The sequence below is a fragment of the Stigmatopora nigra genome, chromosome 12 (genome assembly GCF_051989575.1).
Source record: "Stigmatopora nigra isolate UIUO_SnigA chromosome 12, RoL_Snig_1.1, whole genome shotgun sequence".
Classification (NCBI taxonomy): Eukaryota; Metazoa; Chordata; class Actinopteri; order Syngnathiformes; family Syngnathidae; genus Stigmatopora; species Stigmatopora nigra.
The window spans coordinates 12,676,793-12,695,923 of record NC_135519.1 but is presented as its reverse complement, the minus strand read 5'-3'; the positions used below and the strand labels follow the sequence as shown (position 1 = coordinate 12,695,923).

Below are 19,131 nucleotides of genomic sequence, written 5' to 3'. Positions count from 1 at the left end.
AATTTATATTCATGAGAGAGTTTAATATCTAAATATCTACTGTTTTCAACAGTTTTTAGATATTAAACAGTACTTAGATATTAAACTCTCTCTCTTAGATATTAAACTCTCTCTCATGAATATAATTTTGAGATCTGGTTTCAACAGTACTTACTCTCTGTCACCATTTTAACCGGCGACCAAGCGTCCGAGCACCAAGACTCCAGGCAGACCTGTTGCCAACACATTTTCTACTACATTGGTCCTGAACGCCATTGACGTGGACAGCATGGACCAACCAACCCGGCCAGGTCTCTTTGACCTCTTTCTCACCCAGCAGGTGCCGTCTTATGCAATCCCGTAAACACGTATGTCCGAGAAAGACGCGGCCATAACGGAGCGTGAGAATGATGCCCCATTCATGCGTGCCTGTGATAAGTCTGTGTGTGTTTTCAGGGGAATTGCGTGTGCCAGAGGAAAGTGTGCAGTCAAGCTGAACAGGAAGCTGTGGAGTCTCCATTCCCAAAGTCCCCGCGAGAGAGAACTAACTGTAATTGGCTTATACGCATTCTTGCTAGGATTAGCCATCATGTCGTATTTGTTTAGGAGAAATATGCTCAAACACACAAATTATATTGCCTGTCAAAACACTTTGCGAACACAAAACATTGATTATTTCTTTGTTTTTTGGGGAAAATACTCGTTAATTTGGATGGATTTGAACAATTAAGGGTAGGAGTTTTCAATTTTTGATTGTGTATATTTGGATTTAGGATAATTGGTCAGAAAATGATTGGTCGCCCTTTTGTAGATGACTTTCACCAGTGTTCCTAGTTTAATTTTGTGGGATGTTTTTATAGTTTTTAATGGCTGTGAATGGATTTAATTCAATATTTGAATTTTACATGATAGAAACACTTTAATTTGATAGTTTGTTTATAGATAATAAACTAATAATGTTAGTATAAATTCAGTCATAAATTGCATGAAAAATACTTGTAAAACCTAAAAAAAAACCTGATGTTTTATTCTGAAATGACAAATTCATCAATTAATTAGAATCTTAGAAAAAAATAATAATATTTTGGACTTTTACTTAAACCACATCTTAATTTGCATTTCTGGTTATAATTAAATGGATCTAAATTTCTAAAACAAAATTAAAAAAACAACAACAACTATAAAGTACAAGTGATACAAAGATAGGACAAAAAAAATCACTGCCTTTTTGTGAAAAAGTTATGAGTTCAAATGAGGTCAACAGTCCTCCTCCCTTATTCCCCGCCAACACTCAAATAACAACACACACCTCTCTCTTACTTTCCCCTAAAGGACATTTGGAGGCTCGCCTTTTTAAAACCCATGTCGACGGATCGCCACGGAGGGACGAGACTATTTATCAAGCGTAGGAGTCACCTGGCGGTACGTCACCGTCTCGCCGTCCAATACCGACGCGCCCTCTCCGCGTGCGTCTTTTGAAGCCCTCCCGTCTCCCCGTCTCTCTTCTCCGCAGGGTAGGCAGGCGTGCGCGCTCCTCCTCGCCGCCCGCCTCCAAACGTGCGGCCGACGGATTCGGCAGAAGGCGTCCTCCCTTCCTCTCTTCCTCCCTCCCTCCTTCCTTCCTCATCCTCATCGGTATCGGACTTGGACTGCGGATCCCTTTCTTTTTGGATTGTCCTCCCGCTCCTCATCCATTTTCTGCGGGTCAGCCTATGCTCAGAAAGGTAAGTGGATGGAAAAAGTTGGGTAATGTGCAATGAAGTTGGAAAGATAATATTTAATGCTGATTAGTGTTATTATTATTCTATATTTTTGGGGTTGTGGGGGTCCAAGTATTGTCAAAAACTTGATCTTTAGGGTTTATTATGATTTATTGTAATGGCAAATGGCCCTATTAGGAAAAGGGTTAGAAATAATTTGGGTGGAAATGGGAAGGTCACTTCATTTTGTCATAATGTATAATGTGGTATTAATACCTTTTTTTTGTTGCAAAAAATAGTCTAAAATTGTCTCTAGTATGAGCGTGAATGGTCGTTTGTCTCTCTGTCCTGTGATTGGCTGGCAATCAATTCGGGGTGTCCCCCTGCCTACTGCTCACAGTTGGCTGGAATAGGCTCCAGCACCCCTGATAGCCTTGTAAGGATTAATTACAGCTAATGAATGACTGGATAAAAAACGATCTGAATAATAATCCGGGTCTAAAGTTGGCTGCCAACTAGTTCAGGGTGAATACCTTCTATCTCCCTCCCATACTTAACTGGGATCGGCTCCAGCACCCCCCAAGCTCTTGTGACAATAAGTGATATGACTGAGAATGAAGGAAAATGCAGTATTTGATCGATTTGTTAAATACATTGAACATACTGCAGTGAATTATAAAAAAAATATGTTTAACCAAAGTTTGAACATTTAATTCAGTGATCTTATTGAAAAAAATGGCTGTGAGACATAAATGATCTGCTGTTGTGTTGGTAGAACTATATAAATATGTGTGTGTAAGTGTGGGAAATGATACGTGTGTGTGTGTTGCTGTGGTCTTTTGGAGGCAATGCGGGAATGTGTTTATTTGGACTTTGGCGCAAGAGACTATGCTTGGAAGGACAAGGAGGAGACAAACAGGGTGTTCCGGGCATGATAGATGCTTCTCATGTTCAGCTTTCCTACTCCTCTGTATTGATCTTCATTATGACTTTCCCCTCCGACCAAATGCAGCCTCTTAGTGAGAGAGCAGAGAGAATATTTCCTGACTTACGCACGCCACTAGTCAAATGTCACCAAAGTACATATACACGCTGACAAAATTGTGATGCTATCGATTTAGTCACAAAATGTATTTTCCCCTGTTGTTGTTATTGTCTGGTAACATTTGGATGTCGGGGGTTTAATTGCACGTTCTGCCATCTAGTGGAAGATCATTTTGTCTATTGCTGTACAGTTTGTCACTTGGTAGTAATGGAAATAGATTGAAACAGGACTGACTTCACTTCTTGCGTTCACATGGAAATTAGATTGTTGGGTTGATATATGGAAGATTTTAATGGTTAATTGTGGTTGCAAAAAGGTGTGGTAGGATTTGCAGGAGTTTAATTAATATATATAAATATATACTGTATTTTCAGGACTATAAGGCGCACCACATTTTAAGGCGCACTGTCAATGAATGACACATTTTTTTCATATATAAATCTCACTGAATTATAAGGCGCACCCTCAATGAATGACACAATTTTTTTCCATATATTAAGCACAATGGATTATTGGTCTATTTTGGAGAAAATTTAAGACTTTTAAGTGCGCCTTATAGTCCTGAAAATACGGTATATTGATCAAAAACAGCTAGTGCAACAAATATTGAGTTAACCTCGCCCTTAAAACCTTAAATTCACAATCCAGTACCTTTAAATATTCCTTTTTGAAACAAAAAAAACGTATTAAACACCCTTAATGCACAAATCCATTCATTTTCATTTCCAGGGTGCCAGAGTCTCTCCCTTGACTAAACCGATCTCCAAAAATAACCTAAAATTGCTCTCCAAATTTTGTCAACAGACCAAATGAAACTCCTCCTTTTTTCATCACCATACTTTACCCACTTTGTCCCGGAACAATTTTTAATCGTATTCAAATGAAGTGCCGATACACTTAGTGCGATAATGACCCTGTAGGTGAAATTCCCTACTGATTTAACACTCACAAATTGCTAGACCAAAAGCTAATTACCGGCGATGGATTTTTTAGGAGCTGCCATGATTCGACGACAGTTTGACAGTATAAGCAGGGTTATTTAACTATCATCTTCTATGAGTGCCAACCAAACAACAATATCACAATACTCCAATACTCTCCTCCAGCCATTAAGGCCACCCGGGCACCGCCTGGCACCAATAGAGCACTTTCCCCCCGTCTAGAGCCGTAGGAGCCACTGATTGCTATTTTACAGGAGTCAGCTGGTCAAACAGACGGGCTGACATCCCCCATTGGGTTTCATTAGAGCTCGTCTTGATGTTAAAGCCCGCGTAATCCACTTTCACAGCCTCGCAGACCGCCATGGAGCGAGCTGCTTCGGCTATCTTTAGACGGCGAGCAAGCACAAGGCCTATATGGCTTCCATAATTAAAACAATAGCCCAAATCAATGTTGGCCGTCCTTTTAAATGTCGGATGAGCTACGTTAATGAGGGTTTTTAGTGAAGGTTGAGATGGGAGGCTCAGGTTTTGTTGTTTATCTTGAGTAGAAATGGGGGATAAATTGTTGTTACAAATGGCTGAAACATAGGATTTTGTGTACTAAGTATTAGCAATTTGAGATAAGTACTTGCTCTTACTTTGAATTTTTGATCCCGAAATGTTGTATGTGGATTAATGTTGTTCCGATTGGATTTTTTTTAAGATGAGAGTTGAATCCGGGTCAGCTGATTTTGTCAATCTGATGATACCTCTGAAAAATTGTCTATTTCTCCCAATTTAAGTACAACTATCCAATTTTCAAGACATTTTAAGACGATTATGCACAAAAACACATTTATTTCAAATCATTTTTTGCAGCTAAAAGTAAGTTTGGGGTTTATTCCCATGTGGGAATAGTTGCTTATCACTATATGTGTGTCTTTAGACAACTGGCGACCAGTCAAAGGTGTAATTTACCTTTCGCCCAAACTCCTTTGACAGTACCAGACGTCCAATTCGCTTCCACTGGGAGTTTTGGATGAATATTGATAATTTGATGGACGCCAAAATGGTAATGGACACCAGCAATAAAATGTCCAGTTATTATAAATTTGAAGGCCATTTATTTAGTTACTGCACAGATGGTGTATTAGATCATTTGTAATACAAACATCCTTTTATCGACATCATCATTTCTAACTGTCGTCACGAGGCTAGTATATAACTGACAGCATTTTGTAAACTAATGATGCGAAGCACTCTGATACTGGACATGACTAACCTTTATCTAGCCGTCCAAGCAATAAGGTGCTCGCTGTAGAACTGTTAGTAGCGCCGCTTTGTGTTTGTCTTAGTATATTGTGTATGTTCAGTACACAGTAGTGCATGCAGTACATCAGATAAAAACGATGTGTGTTCTGGTGCAAAGATCAGGGCTTGGCAAAGTATAATAGATGGTGATTTATGAAGTTATAGGTTTGCAATAGGGTTTTTTGACTGTTTATTCATTTATCAAAATGATTTTGAAGTGGTTTTTTAGTTCATATCGCTATGGAAAGACTAAAGAGCTCCTCTACTGATATTAACATAGTTCTTTGGTGGAAAAATTGTATTTCTATGTGGCTTTGGTTTTAGAATAAAATGGGTGAGCAGGTGATTTTTCTTTAGGAAATAACAGAGATTATTATTTTTTAGATGGTAGTACAATTGAAAAATTTATGTAAATGAGGGGTTCAATACTTGGAATTTAAGTCCGGTTTACAATTTAAATATTCAGTTTGATTTAAAATTTTGGTTTTAACATTTAAAAAAATAACACAAAATTTTTATGTTTGCTTTTAAGGCCCCTACAATGTGATTTAGCGGTCCGGATCAGGTCCCCCAACCACAGTTTGTTCAAATATTTTGTTTTATTTTTGCGGGGAAATTTTAAAATATTTGTTTTCACATTAAAAAAAAAATAACAGGAAATTTTTGAAAAGTTTGCTTTAGTGGCCCACACAATATGATATAGCGATCCGGATCAGGCCCTCCAACCACACTTTGACATTCCCAAACTGTTGTTTTTTAGGCTTTTTAATATGGACAGTTTCAATACTCACAATTTTTCATGCATATGGAGATATTCAATTTGCAGATTGGACTCAGATTGCCACAAAAGTTGTTTGTGTTAGTGTGGACTTGGCGTGTGACAAAAACAACATGCAAATGAATCCAAGGTTGCATATTTGATGGTTTGGAAAGCCTGCAGGGCCGCCACTGGCCCGGCAATTTCCATACAAAGGCTGCACACGCCACGCTCGCCATGCTCGCTACATGCACGACAAAGCTTCAAATAGTTGGTCTTTGAACGCCGCTGTCTTTCTCTGCTGTCATCTGTAAATCTCCACGGGAATTCTGATTCATGCTTTTTCTCTCTCTCTCTCTTGTATGAGTTCTGTCTTCGTTTGGTGAATCAATCCATAAGAAATAAGGCTCATTTTGTAAATAACAAATGTTCTCAGAGTCTGCCAGAAAAGGAATGAATTAAGTCATGATGACCCACCGGCCATTGTCAATAATCCAATATAGTTGACTTTATGCTCATTTTGCGATGTTTTTTATGATTCAATAAGGCAGTAGACTACATCAGACATTGATTTTATGGAAATGAAACTACTTTTATTTCTCATTTACTGCGATATAAATATTTATTATATTAGTCATGCATTTTATTTCTTTATTGCAAATAGATTTTTAGTGCTATTTGTTTGTGTAAATCATTTAAATCCCAAAATAGAAATGGTTAAAATCGTAGATTAGGCCTTCACGCATACTCTATGACTTTTATTATTGTTGTAATTTTTATGGTGTGTTTTATAACGACAGGCTTTTCGATGATTTTTGTTATAATTGGGATTTTTGGATTTACTGGAAATGAAGTTTGTTGTTTATATGCATTATGGTGAACATTTTTGCCCAACTTTTAATAATGGGGCGTGGCTTAGTCATTCTGTTTGTACGTTTTGTGCTTAAATTATTGGCTAGAAGTACATTTGCAATTTTTTTGTGGACATTTTGACTTTTTTTCTATGTTACGGTAAATTGCGTTTGATAAGATCGCTGTTAGAGTTTTGCTTTACTTCATGTTTGTGCCTTGGGGGATATTTACACCTGCATTTGGCTTCATTTTTTAAAAAGATGATGGTTCTGGGCCAATGGAGCTATGGTGCACTTCATCATGTTTGGGGAAAGCGATGGCAGAATTAGACGCAACCCTTAAAGCTACATGTACTACGCATTTATTTAAATATTAGCATATGTACGGCTGCTTTACTTTATTAAATTTGCTGTGACTGTGTGATTATGAATACTAAGAATTACGTTACAAAAGGATATAAGGTACATGTTTAAGGTGTTCCAAGTCAGGTTGATGGAGATAAAAAATGGATTTGTTGTCCAATTAAATTGGAAGTAAAGATGTCACTCTACTATGACAGTCTTTATCTCCTGACGAATGACAGTTTGGACAAAACGCTAGCGTGTAGGATTTGTAACATTGATGTGATGACTGCGTTTGTAAGCATTTAGATGAGATTTTCAAGATTCTGTGTCGAGCTGCCGGCCGGGCAGGCGACACAGCTGCTTGGCTTTAGGCGACGACAAAAAGTGACTGATGGCTTCTCCAATCCTGCACCTGCGTTTCATTACGGCTTGCGTGAGTGACAGAAAACTTTACCTGAATGGTCAGTCCAACACACAAAAAAACTCGCAATAGAGCCTTACACAGCTAAGTCACAGTTCTAAACGAATGTAGCCGTCATGTATCCGTTTGTCTCCGTTCTTGACGCTGATGGACATGGTGATGTCGTCGTATAACTTGAAGGGGAATGGCGAATAATACCTCGAGGCGAAGAGTCTATGGTCGGAAAATAAATGAGTGTAACATTGCAAAGGAAATGAAACGTCTTAAGTATGTGTCATGGCGACTTTGATTACTTTTAAGAGAAGCTGTTCACTCTACAATGATGAATCCTTCACGGTTGAATAGAGATGTGGTTGAAAAGAATCCGCCATGCTTGTTTCGATTCTATATTTGAATGTTGTAATGATAGACGAGTGTTTTTAAGGCATTTAAAGGAGATCATCTTCTGTTATTTTTAGTGCAAGGTAATCTGGCGACCAATGAGATTGCAGGGATCCCCCAATATTAACCAAAATACAGTAGAAGTCTTTTTTTTTGCAGTTTGTTATTTTAACTCCTTAACATGACCCAATAAGCCCCTTAAACCCTCAAAGAGTGGAAAAGGAGATGGGATCAGATTAGTGTTGACTTTGTTTTTATCATTTTTCCTCCTTAATCCCATCCTATCCCAGTTTGACATTTAATCCCACTGAGAATGATTGGGAAAGTCAGTCATTATCATGTGAAGTTGACTTTGTTGTGTACATTTTAAAGCACATAAGGTGACCTCCCTCAATAGTCAATAAACACATCCACTTCACTGTCAGACATTTTTGAAAGAATTCTTATTTGCCTGCTGGCTTTTTTAATAGAGGTGGATTTGAGAGCCTTTGCTATCATAGATCATAATCAGGATGTGGCAAAGGTTATTTACACTGTCCACAAGGCAATGTTTAACTTCCTTTTTAATTCCCGCCCAGCTACTTTTCTCATTCTTTATTCAGCTTCTCTCATTGGGCGTTGGTGGGAATTGCTTGGTGGACATTTTGCTAAGAAAAATTCATTTTTACTTCAGTTTCTTTATGGAATAACCCATTTTTAATGCTTTTTTTCTTAAGAAAGACATTCTTATACAAACCTGAGATTAGAAAATGCTTAGTATATTTTCGATATTGATGTTTAAAAGGCTTCTTAACTGATGTTAGTTTTTGCCAAAGGAAGTATCCATTAAATCGTGTTATTTTAGTTGGTAAAGCTGATAAAAAAAAGAAAATTTTTGGCGACACTCTCTCTTTTAAAGTGTTTGAACATTTGTCCCATTGCCCGACTTGTTCAAACACCTTTTTGAAAGACGAAGCCTGCAGGGAGCCAGTGTGTTCTTATCGACTTTTTCCGTCAGAACAAAGTGTGTGGATGGACGTTTTAGGCGCAGCTGTTTATTTGGAGTCCCTTGACCTCAAACAGGAAATGCTCTCTGAGGGATCATCATACCTCCAAATCGCCTCAACCAGTAGCTTCCATTTTTATTCGCTTTTGTTATTTTTTTCCCAGCCAAGTGACACCCCATCTCCAACTGAGTTGAGGTAAAAAAAAGGGTGTCAAGGGTCGGTTCGTGGGCCGCTTTAATGTCAACTTGATTTCATGTGGGCCGGAACATTTTTGATAGAATATTTAGATTTTTTTTTTTTAATAAATGGATTAAAAGAACTGTATTAAAGGCCCTGGTTATTCAGTTCTTTATAGATCTAAAACGATGTTTATTTTTATACATTTTTAGATTTTACAAAATGATTTTTTAACTAAAAACACATAAAAAATGATTAAAAATTACAATTATTGATTTAAAAGGGAGAAAATTAGGAAAATTAATATACATCTATACTCTTCATTTTAATTTGATCCTAAAACAGAAAGTCAACACTCATAATTTACTTTCCCGGGCCACACAAAAAGATCCGACGGGCCATATTTAGCCCCCGGGGCCACCACTTTGACACCTGTGCCGTAAACAGTCCCCCGCTTGGTTACATAACTTTGTTATCCTAGCGTCCCCATTATAACGTTGACAAGTCAAATCCTAATATAATCACACTTTGAATACAAGCCTGGTTCTCTTTTTGTACCTCGTTTGTTGTATCATAAAATCCCACAAAGAAGAGCAGCTGCAATTGTCGTGTAACCCACGGGAGCCCAAATGTCCTTTGATTTAAGCATAGTGTTACTTCAGCATTCTTTGGAGGTCTGCATGTCTTACTTGCTCGTAATTCAGAGGGCTGGAATATCTTTGCAAATTCCCCCAGCGCACTGGTGGGCTCTTGTTCTTGTTCCTCCATTCCAACAATTGTTCTTGTTTTCTTTTTAATTGATGGAGTGCGACACTTACGCTCATTTCAACTTGATTTGCTTTCAATCCTCGTCAAGAAAAATGAAAAAAATGTGGAGGCCAGGCAAGTGTGTTTGCTTTTGCGTTTCCTGCAAACATTTACTTCATCCATCGATCTGTGCTCAGTTAGACGAACACTGGGCGCCATATTGCCTGGAGAGAAACTAACTTGGCTGTTTTGTGAAGTCACACAAATTCCAGACAATGAAATGAGTTCAGGATTACAATTAAGGCTGTGTTTATTGATTTAATAATCGATGGTTAACCGTTAATTAATGCTTTGCTGAATAACTTTAGGAGATGTAAACAAAGTGTCCTTGCAATAGCATTTGAAATACCAAAGTGTATCTTCAAACTCTACAATCCAAAACTTGTTGACCTTATTTGGTTGTTTATATTCATACTACAACCAATTTTGCATAGCATAACAAAGAATCATTTATTAAGTATTTACTTGATTGCATTGACTGAATTCTACTGTCTTTATAATTAAAGACCCAACTATTTTTTTCATTCATTCATTTTCTGAACCTCTTATCCTCACTAGGGTCTCCTCCCCAGTGGTCGGCTTGGGCCAATCTAGCTAACTAGGCAGGTAACATCCTTAATTAGGGTACTCGGACGTTTGGTCGCCCGGACGTTTGGTTGTCTGGACGTTTGGTCGCCCGGACGTTTGGTTGTCTGGACGTTTGGTTGTCTGGACGTTTGGTCACCCAGACGTTTGGTTGCCTGGATGTTTGGTCGCCTGGATGTTTGGTTGCCCGGACGTTTGCAAATCAACTCCATTTTTTAAAGCCCGATAAATAAGAGTTCATTCCTCCGCCCATCCCTAATCTCAAATGACTTGATTTCTTTTTTTTTAGCCTCAGATGCTCCCATGTTGAATAATCAAGACACCCTTTTTTCCGGGCGACAAAAGGCAGAATAACGCAAAAAGGTTGCAGTAAAGAGAAAGAGGGGGGAGGGCGTGATGTAACATTTGGGAGCGTAAAACATGATCCGCCCTAAAATAGAAGCCGGAGAAGCACGATTGCGATCTGTGACGCTCCACTGCCTTTGTAGCCCGCCGGTGATCTGTGGACACGGGAGATTAAGAGGTTTGCAGACGTGTGCCAATCCCAAAAGGGCTTTTTTTTTTTTTTAGTCCCGCTATGTGCGGCGAGAAATTGTCTGAAAGCATCCCATCCTTTAAAAAAAATTACAGGCTGCTTGTTTCTTTAATGGAATATGCTTGTTTTCCGTGTGGTGCGATTCGTCAGTTTTCAGGGCATCAATTAGAGGTTTTTCCGTCAGTTTGGGCTTTGCTTTTTTGCCTTTCCATGTTGGGAAAAAGTCGCCGACACAAGTGGAGGATTCAAAAGTGTCCTCATTTAGAACTGCAAGTTAGAAAAGAGAAATAAATCCCTAAACCGGTTGCTGGTTCTTTGCAGAATTGCAATGTTTCATCCTATTTATTTTGAAAAATATTTTCATGTCGTTTGTATCTTCCACCCAAGCTTTTATTGTAATACGGGTAATAGTAGGATATTATATACATAGGGATAAGGGATAATAATGCGACAAAACAACGTGACATGCTGGTTTTGTATCACCCCGAGTGTCATATTACGGCACTTGACGTCCCCTCGTATGAGAAAGGTCAGACTTCAGCGGGAAAGCCAAACAAAAACAATTTTTTTGGGGGGGGGGGGGGAAGGGCATGTCAGGCTGCATGGAAATTTAAGATACTATTTCATATTGATTTTTTAACTGTTTACTTATTTTAGCCTCGCTACTTTTCAAAAAATGTTAACTAGAATAAGATTAGTATTACATATGCTGTCAAAAAAATGTTTTTTTCAATGGAGATGATATCATTTTTTTCACCCATTTTTAAACAAGTGTTTTAAAAGGCCTGAGGATAAAATATTATTGGACACGACATATCCTATTTCTTGTGGCGTACATCTTTTGTCGAGAAGAAATGCAAACCTGGTTCGCAAAGTTGTTCAATTTGACACTTAATGGCAGCAAAAAACTTGTCTTATTGGGTGACCCACATTACATAAGTTTATTTATATACAATAATTGTTTAAACTATTTATTTACAACCTTATGATGGCGCTGTACAAGAAATGTGTAATTTTTTGTTTTCGTTTTGTTAAAATCACCTTTTAAATCACAGATGTGCCAATAAATACCGTATTTTCACGACTATACGGCGCACCACATTTTAAGGCGCACTGCATTATAAGGCGCACCCTTAATGAATGACACATTTTAATTTGTTTCCATATATAAGGCGCACTGGATTATAAGGCGCTCTGTGCATTTTGTAGAAAATTTAAGACTTTTAAATGCTCCTTATAGTCGTGAAAATACGGTACTTCAAAATCTGGTGAGTACTCATCTTGACTGTTGAAGTTCTGACTGCTCCTTTCACCTCATTAGGTTTTGTGTACATTTACTTTTCACTCATTACGAGAGGCTGTGAGTCATTTGCTATGATGGCTGCCATTTTTATACTCTTTGCTGGTCATTGCGTAGACGTAACGTGAGGACAGCAGGTATTCCGCAACTTAACGAGCCATTTATTGCCTCCGCGTGTGTCGCTTCAAGGATGATTGCTATCAATGCTATCAGCACTTCTTTAAATTCATGGCCCGACACTGTGGGAGAAGCCGATTTATGACAATATATACGCTGTAAAATGGCATCGTAGACAGAAAAGATGTAACATTTTGCTGTGGAGTTATTTTTTTTTAGGGATGGCAAACTGTGTAAAGAAAGTCATACCTGACACAGCTCAATTGACATTAATGCCATAAACATGCATGAGTGGAGTGTGTTAATGAATGTTTCTGATGCAAAATGAAAGTAATGAAACGTGGCCTTGAAGCGAGCAAAGCATTCATTCGTTCATTCGGGATCGTGTTTGGTTTGTGTAGATGAGATGATTGTATTGAACTAGAGGTCAATTTAAGACCAAAAAACTCTTGGAATGAATTGTGGGATTGGTGAATACAGTAGATATTTAGATATTAAACTCTCTCAAGAATATAATTTTGAGAGCTGGTTTCAATAGTACTTAGATATTAAACAGTACTTATTTATTAAGCAGTACTTAGATAGTAAACAGTACTTCGATATTAAAGAGTAGTTAAATATTAAACAGTACTTAGATATTTAACAGTAATTAGATATTTACCAGTACTTAGATATTAAACAATACTTAGACAGTACTTAGATATTAAACAGTACTTAGATATTAAGCAGTACTTGGATATTAAACAGTACTTAGATATTAAACAGTACTTAGATATTAAACAGTATTTAGATATTAAACAGTACTTAGATATTTAACAGTACTTAGATATTTAACAGTACTTAGATATTAAACAGTACTTAGATAGTAATCAGTACTTAGATATTTAACAGTACTTAGATATTAAACAGTACTTAGATAGTAAACAGTACTTAGATATTAAACAGTACTTCGAACGTCCGGTCAAGAGCAACTGGACTCGAACTTAATCCCTTCCAAGATAATTGCCATAACCTGCTATTCCAGGAAATTAAATATGGTCCTACTATAGTCCAACCAAAAGTGTGAAAACTCCAACTTGCTATTAAAAGCTTTGTGGACCAAGCATGAATTAGAAAACTCTGTCGGAATAATTAAACACGGTTGGGTGCCAAAATGATAAATGTCAACGTCCCTCCAATCAGAAAAGGAACGTTTGCCTGGTTGACCTTTAGTGACTCGATTTGTAGTTTGAGAATGAGATGCTTGTGCTCACTTGTTGGGCTGACCTGCGGATGATTTGCTCCCCTTGATTGTTATCAGACGCCATTGTTATTATTTTTTTCCTATACATATTTTTCTCCCATACATAAATCCGTCCTGATAATTGGAACTTCCCCAAAGTGCCTATCCTTATTCTGCAACACTCTATTATCTTGTCTCTTTGTGCTTGGAAGTCTTGAGCCTAATGAGCTGTCTTTGGACTCGCTTCCGTTATTGTCCCAGTTCCCCCACACCAGCACCACCACGGCACCCCCGATTGGCTCCATTCTGCAGAGTGCAACACTAGACTACGACTATATAAGGCCTGAAGACTTCACGAAGCATAAAGACATGCCATTCTTCCCTTCGACACATATTCTCCAGCCCGGAGCGCTCGTTACTCTGGTCAAGAACAACCTTGATTAAATCACGTTGCACAAATAAAGAAAGTGGCGCTTGGGCGTAAACGGAGACATTTGGGAGTGACGTATATGTACCGTGTACTCGGGACATTGTGCTAAGTTCGGGCCATGACTTTTTAGTTGGTTTTTCACATCCAAATTTAGTCACAATTCATGTTTTTTTTCACTCTCTTACAGCCACATAGACGTGATGAGACGTTGCAAGGGTCGTTATAGCACCCCCGCAATGGACAATTGCCACGCGGAAAGGCATCCGGCTAAAAGGTGACCTCTAGATACTTCGCCTCCCCAAAACTGTTTGGTAAGTTGAGCCTTTTCAGTTCAAATGACAACATTTGTGTGTAAGAGCCAAGTCAACATTTTAAAACATTTTTTTCTCCAACTGAATGATTGTGTTTAATGTGTTTTGGCCAAATAATGCTGCAAAATAATGGGTGTAATATGATAAGGGACATGATAAAATGGAACTTAATTCCATCATTTAATGAGGATTTTGAGGGAGGTTGGAGTAGCCGAAACCTAATCCAAGATGAACCAAGATGGCCGTCATTAAGGGCATAAGATATGCTGTCCATTTGACTGTCTAGGTACATTGCTTGCTGACACGCTATATTTATATAGTGAAAATGCTTAAAGCATGACATTAGCAGTCGATGATGAACTTTTTGTCTGCTACCAGTGACTGAGACGATCCAAAATGGCTAAAACGTGATCGATTTTATAAGAACTTTCTTTAAAAAAATCTGTACAAAAGTACACAATTTGAAATGATCAAAAAACTGACTGGATTGGACATTAATGACAGCGAATTAAGGATTAATCTGTTTATTTAGTACATATTTTTTCTTGATATTTTGTTTACAAACAAGGCTCATTGTCAAAATTCATCTACATTTACCAAAGCAAAAAAAACAGTAGGTAGGTTCATTTTTTTCCCAACTTTTACAATACAATAAATGTCTCAGAAGATAAACAACCTCACTGTAGTGCTGACTCGGCAGGGCTTCCCCCAACGACTAATAGCCGAGGTGTGTAAATTGACCATAAATTCCATTTTTCAAGTGTAGGTCGCTTGTAAAATCGTGCCATAGTCAATCGTGCGGCATGGAAAGAAAAAATACGCCACTTGGGAGCTTTAATGCCTCAAAAAATCTAAACATGAAGCCTCAGTTTTCCCCAAAAAATCCATTTTTAAAAGCATCTTTATTACTCATTTCAAGGACTTTAAACCTGCACACCTAAAAAAAGAAACAATCGTTTTTATTGCCTATCAATAAATCTTATGGACTGAAAAGTTTATTCCGGCATCAGGAAATCAAGTTATGCTCCATTTTCAATAAAAAAAATCAAGGCATTATTCTCATTAATGGCCGGGAAAGGCGGATTCTGAACTGAAGGGAGTTGAGTGGAATTGCCTCGAGCTTGATCGAACCTCCGCCAGTTTGCAATTTGTCGCCTAGCGTGTTTTGGCGCGCGAGTTGTGCTTTACAAGCAGTGAAGCGTTGGATACAATTCAGTCAGCGGGTACTTCGTTTTGGAGGGAGCTCACTACGACAAGAGCGTCTGGGTGGGCCAAAGCGAGAAGACGCCGATAAACTGTTTGTGTCACTTCATTTCGTCCTGTGTAATGACTTGTCTCGGGCAATGGACACCTGAGAAAATTGATTTGACGGCCATGTTTTTAGGGTCGGATGGAGGGCTTGGATTTACTTTTGAAAAGTCAAGAGTCGGTTTAAATTGAAGCCAGGTAATGTTAATTAGTGAGGGAGATTAGATTGGTCCTCGGTGGAAATGCATTGTTGATAGCTTTGTCTCATGAACAACTGTAGCCTGGGAATATTTTATTGTGAAAATCTCCCGAGAGCAAAGTGAAGCAAACAGAAGCAACGTCAAATGAGTCACAGGCCAAGTCATCAACCTTATCACTATTGCTCAGCTCTCTTTCAATTCTCTGACCGCCGCTCGATCTAAAAAAAAATGAGATCCTCGAAACGGCAACTATTGCAAGACTGAATCAAATCCTGAATAGAAAGAAAAAGTCAATTTACCACCAACTGCAGCTCCCTTCAAATGTTTTTAGTCTTTACAGTCCCTCCCGACCGAGTTAGACCATCCGTTACTATACGCATAGTGTCTAGATAAAGCTGTATTTGTATAGGGCTTTACACGCCATGCGATTCTGACGTGGCATCTGCGCCATAACGCATTTATGTCACCAGGGAAGGCGGATTTACCGGCGTATCCGATGCCGGAAAATCAGTGTTCCCCTCCCTAAATCCTTCGGGAAACTCGTAACAGGGATTCTGTGAAATGGAATGATTGCATTTCGTCACATTTTAGTTCCGAAATGAGCTTTTCTTTTAACCAGTTCTGTATTTTTTTATATCTTGACCCTAATCTCTGATTTTCCAACTTCAGCTTCAAACCAAAAGTGACGAAGATCTCTGATTGATGATTCTGGCTTTAATTAGTATAGCCTGTTTTAGTGATATCCGCAATTCTTTACAGGCTATGCTAATCTGTGCCAGAATCAGCAATGCAATTGTGATGGATACAATTGTTTTTTTTTTTTTCTCAACGGCGCCCCCCAAGGCTTTTCCTTGCAATTGTTTTCTTCAACAGGACGAGTTGCTAAGGACACTTGTTGTACTAACTAACTTTTTGCAGATTTTCTCATCAGCTATCAAACAAATGTTCAGTTTTTCTACCTACTGTATTTTCACAAATATAAGACGCACTGCCATATAAGGCGCACTGCACTATAAGACGCACTGCATTATAAGGCTCACTGCATTACAAGGCTCACTGCATTATAAGGCTCACTGCATTACAAGGCTCACTGCATTATAAGGCTCACCCTCAATGAATGACACATTTTAATGTTTTTTTTTCCATATATAAGGCGCACCACATTGTAAGGCGCCCTGTCTATTTTGGAGAAAATGTAAGACTTTTAAGTGCGCCTTATAGTTGTGAAAATACGGTTATTATTATTGTACGTCGTAAAACCGAACACCAAACAATACAGTTTTCTTGTAAAAATCAAGCCGTTTTCCAACAACTTCTAACCCTGCTGAATTTAAATGTGTATTGGCGTCAATATATCTATCACCCGCTATTCCCTATAAGTTGAAAGGGGGTGAGAAGGGTCGCCTTGTTGGCATGTAGACGGGTACATCCACCTCCAACGGCTGCTGAGATTCGTTGATGTGCTTCCATTAACCTATAGCTGCTTAACCTATAGACACTTCATTACCAGCGTGTCAATAGTTTGAAAAAGCCATTATCCTCTAGCGGCTTTCCTTCGACCTCAACCATGATAAATGCGCTGAACTCTTTCCTAAAAGCACCTGCGTGTACTTTGTCCAACTTTTCTAAAAGTAATTGCATATCAGATGTGAGTGAACTCTTTCAGGTGATGTCTGATCTGGGTGATTGATCCTATAACAAAAAAACTTTGCACCCAGAGGTATCGTTATGAATTTGTAGCATAACATGTTTGATGAGAAGCTGACAGATTTGCTTTGTGGGTGGACCAACTGAGAAAACTGATGAATTCTAGTGATAAAATCTCTTAGTAGTTTTTTTTTAAACCAAGGGTGTCAGACCCGGACCATTTTTGATATAATATTTCGATTTTTTTTTGATAAATGGATTAAAAGAACTGGATTAAAATCCCTGAATATTCAGTTTTTTATAGATCTAAAACAATGTTTATTTTAGCTTTTTTTAAAATATATTTTTCAATTTTACAACATGATTTTTTAACTAAAAACACAGAAAAAATTGATTAAAAAATGACAATTATTGATTTAAAAGGGGGAAATCAGGAAATATAATATACATCTATACTCTTCATTTTAATTTGATCCTAAAACAAAAAATCTGCACTCATCATTGACTTTCCCGGGCCACACAAAATGATGCGTCGGGCCAGATTTAGCCCCCGGGCCGCCACTTTGACAACTTTCAAACAGACAGCCTTAAACAACGCCTTTAATTTTGCTACAAATTCAAAATATTTAGCTTTTCTGAATCAATAATCAGCCCTGATCCACCAATCAGTAGCAATCTAAATTACTCAGCGATTTGTGGATCTGATTGGATTTTACAGAGGATTAAATTCCTGCCATATTCACCTTCACAATATCCGACACGGCAATTTGATAGCTAATGAAAGCAGTATGCTAGTATGAGAGGAGGACACGATGGCTGACAGGTGAGCTGCTCACCAAGGCTGTCCTCTGAGGGACTGGCATTCTCCATGGCCTTTGATTGGCAGGGGGGCAAATGACAGCACTGTCTGGAGGCCCGATAGCAAATGCCGGCGCACGGACGCGTGCATAAACGCGTGGCCATTTGCCAATCTGTCCGACATCCCGCTTTTTAACTGCCTCCGAGCAGGAAAGCCCACCTGCTCGCTTTATTTGAAATAAATAGATATTGGGGGGCTTGGGATTACTAGCAATTAGGTGCTATTAAGTTATTATGAGATGGTAATTTATTCTTTTATGGTTAGATTGATTTTTTTGGGGACTTTATGTTAAAAGTCAGGAGTTTTATGAATTATATGCTATGGTTTTTTTTGTTTTTTTCAATATTTCTCATTTTGAAAATATGATTTTTTAAATTTTTTTCTAATTTTAGGGGAAAGTATTGGTATTGTTGATGTTTTGTTCAATATTTCTCATTGAAAAATGTAATTTTGTTGTTTTTCTAATTTTAGGGGAAAGTATTGTTATTGTTGATGTTTTTCTTCAATATTTCTCATGAAAAAAATGTAATTCTGTTGTTTTTCAAATTAGTGAACAAGCTGTTTTCTCCTGGGAATTGATCAAAAACCGTGTCTGCACCTTTAAAGAAAACCCCGACTCGAAAAAACATCGAGATCAACCGTGACACAGCCATACAGTAAGTGCATTTAACCTTCTAATTATTTGCATGTATTACAATCCATCAATTCCTGCTTTAAATTGGAAATAATATCTATTTATATTTCAAATAGTTTTCCTTATCAAAAACAAACCTTTATAATAACATTTTTGAGTCCAACGTAAATTAGAATGGATCAATGGCCCCTTAATCTAAAATACAAGTTAACAGCTTGGTTATGGATTAATACAATGTCTGTTCATATCCATATTTTAGTCTACTTTTATAAGTCTACTTTTTCCTCACAACTTGAGCAAAATTGTGTTTAACACAAAGCCATTAATTGCATTACTCATCCCAGCAAACATTATGTTAAGTTC

General features: G+C 37.9%; 1 long non-coding RNA gene across 2 annotated transcripts; it reads left to right on the top strand.

The window, feature by feature from the left end:
- Window positions 1-154: 154 nt before the first annotated feature.
- LOC144205701 (uncharacterized) lies at window positions 155-18,758 on the top strand. Of its 2 annotated transcripts, none has more exons than XR_013328172.1 (6): window positions 155-319; window positions 436-529; window positions 1,312-1,401; window positions 1,493-1,703; window positions 14,057-14,180; window positions 18,685-18,758. It is a non-coding gene; the product is annotated as an uncharacterized LOC144205701 (long non-coding RNA). The 2 variants fall into 2 exon arrangements; XR_013328173.1 differs by having other exon boundaries at window positions 178-347.
- Window positions 18,759-19,131: the final 373 nt, after the last annotated feature.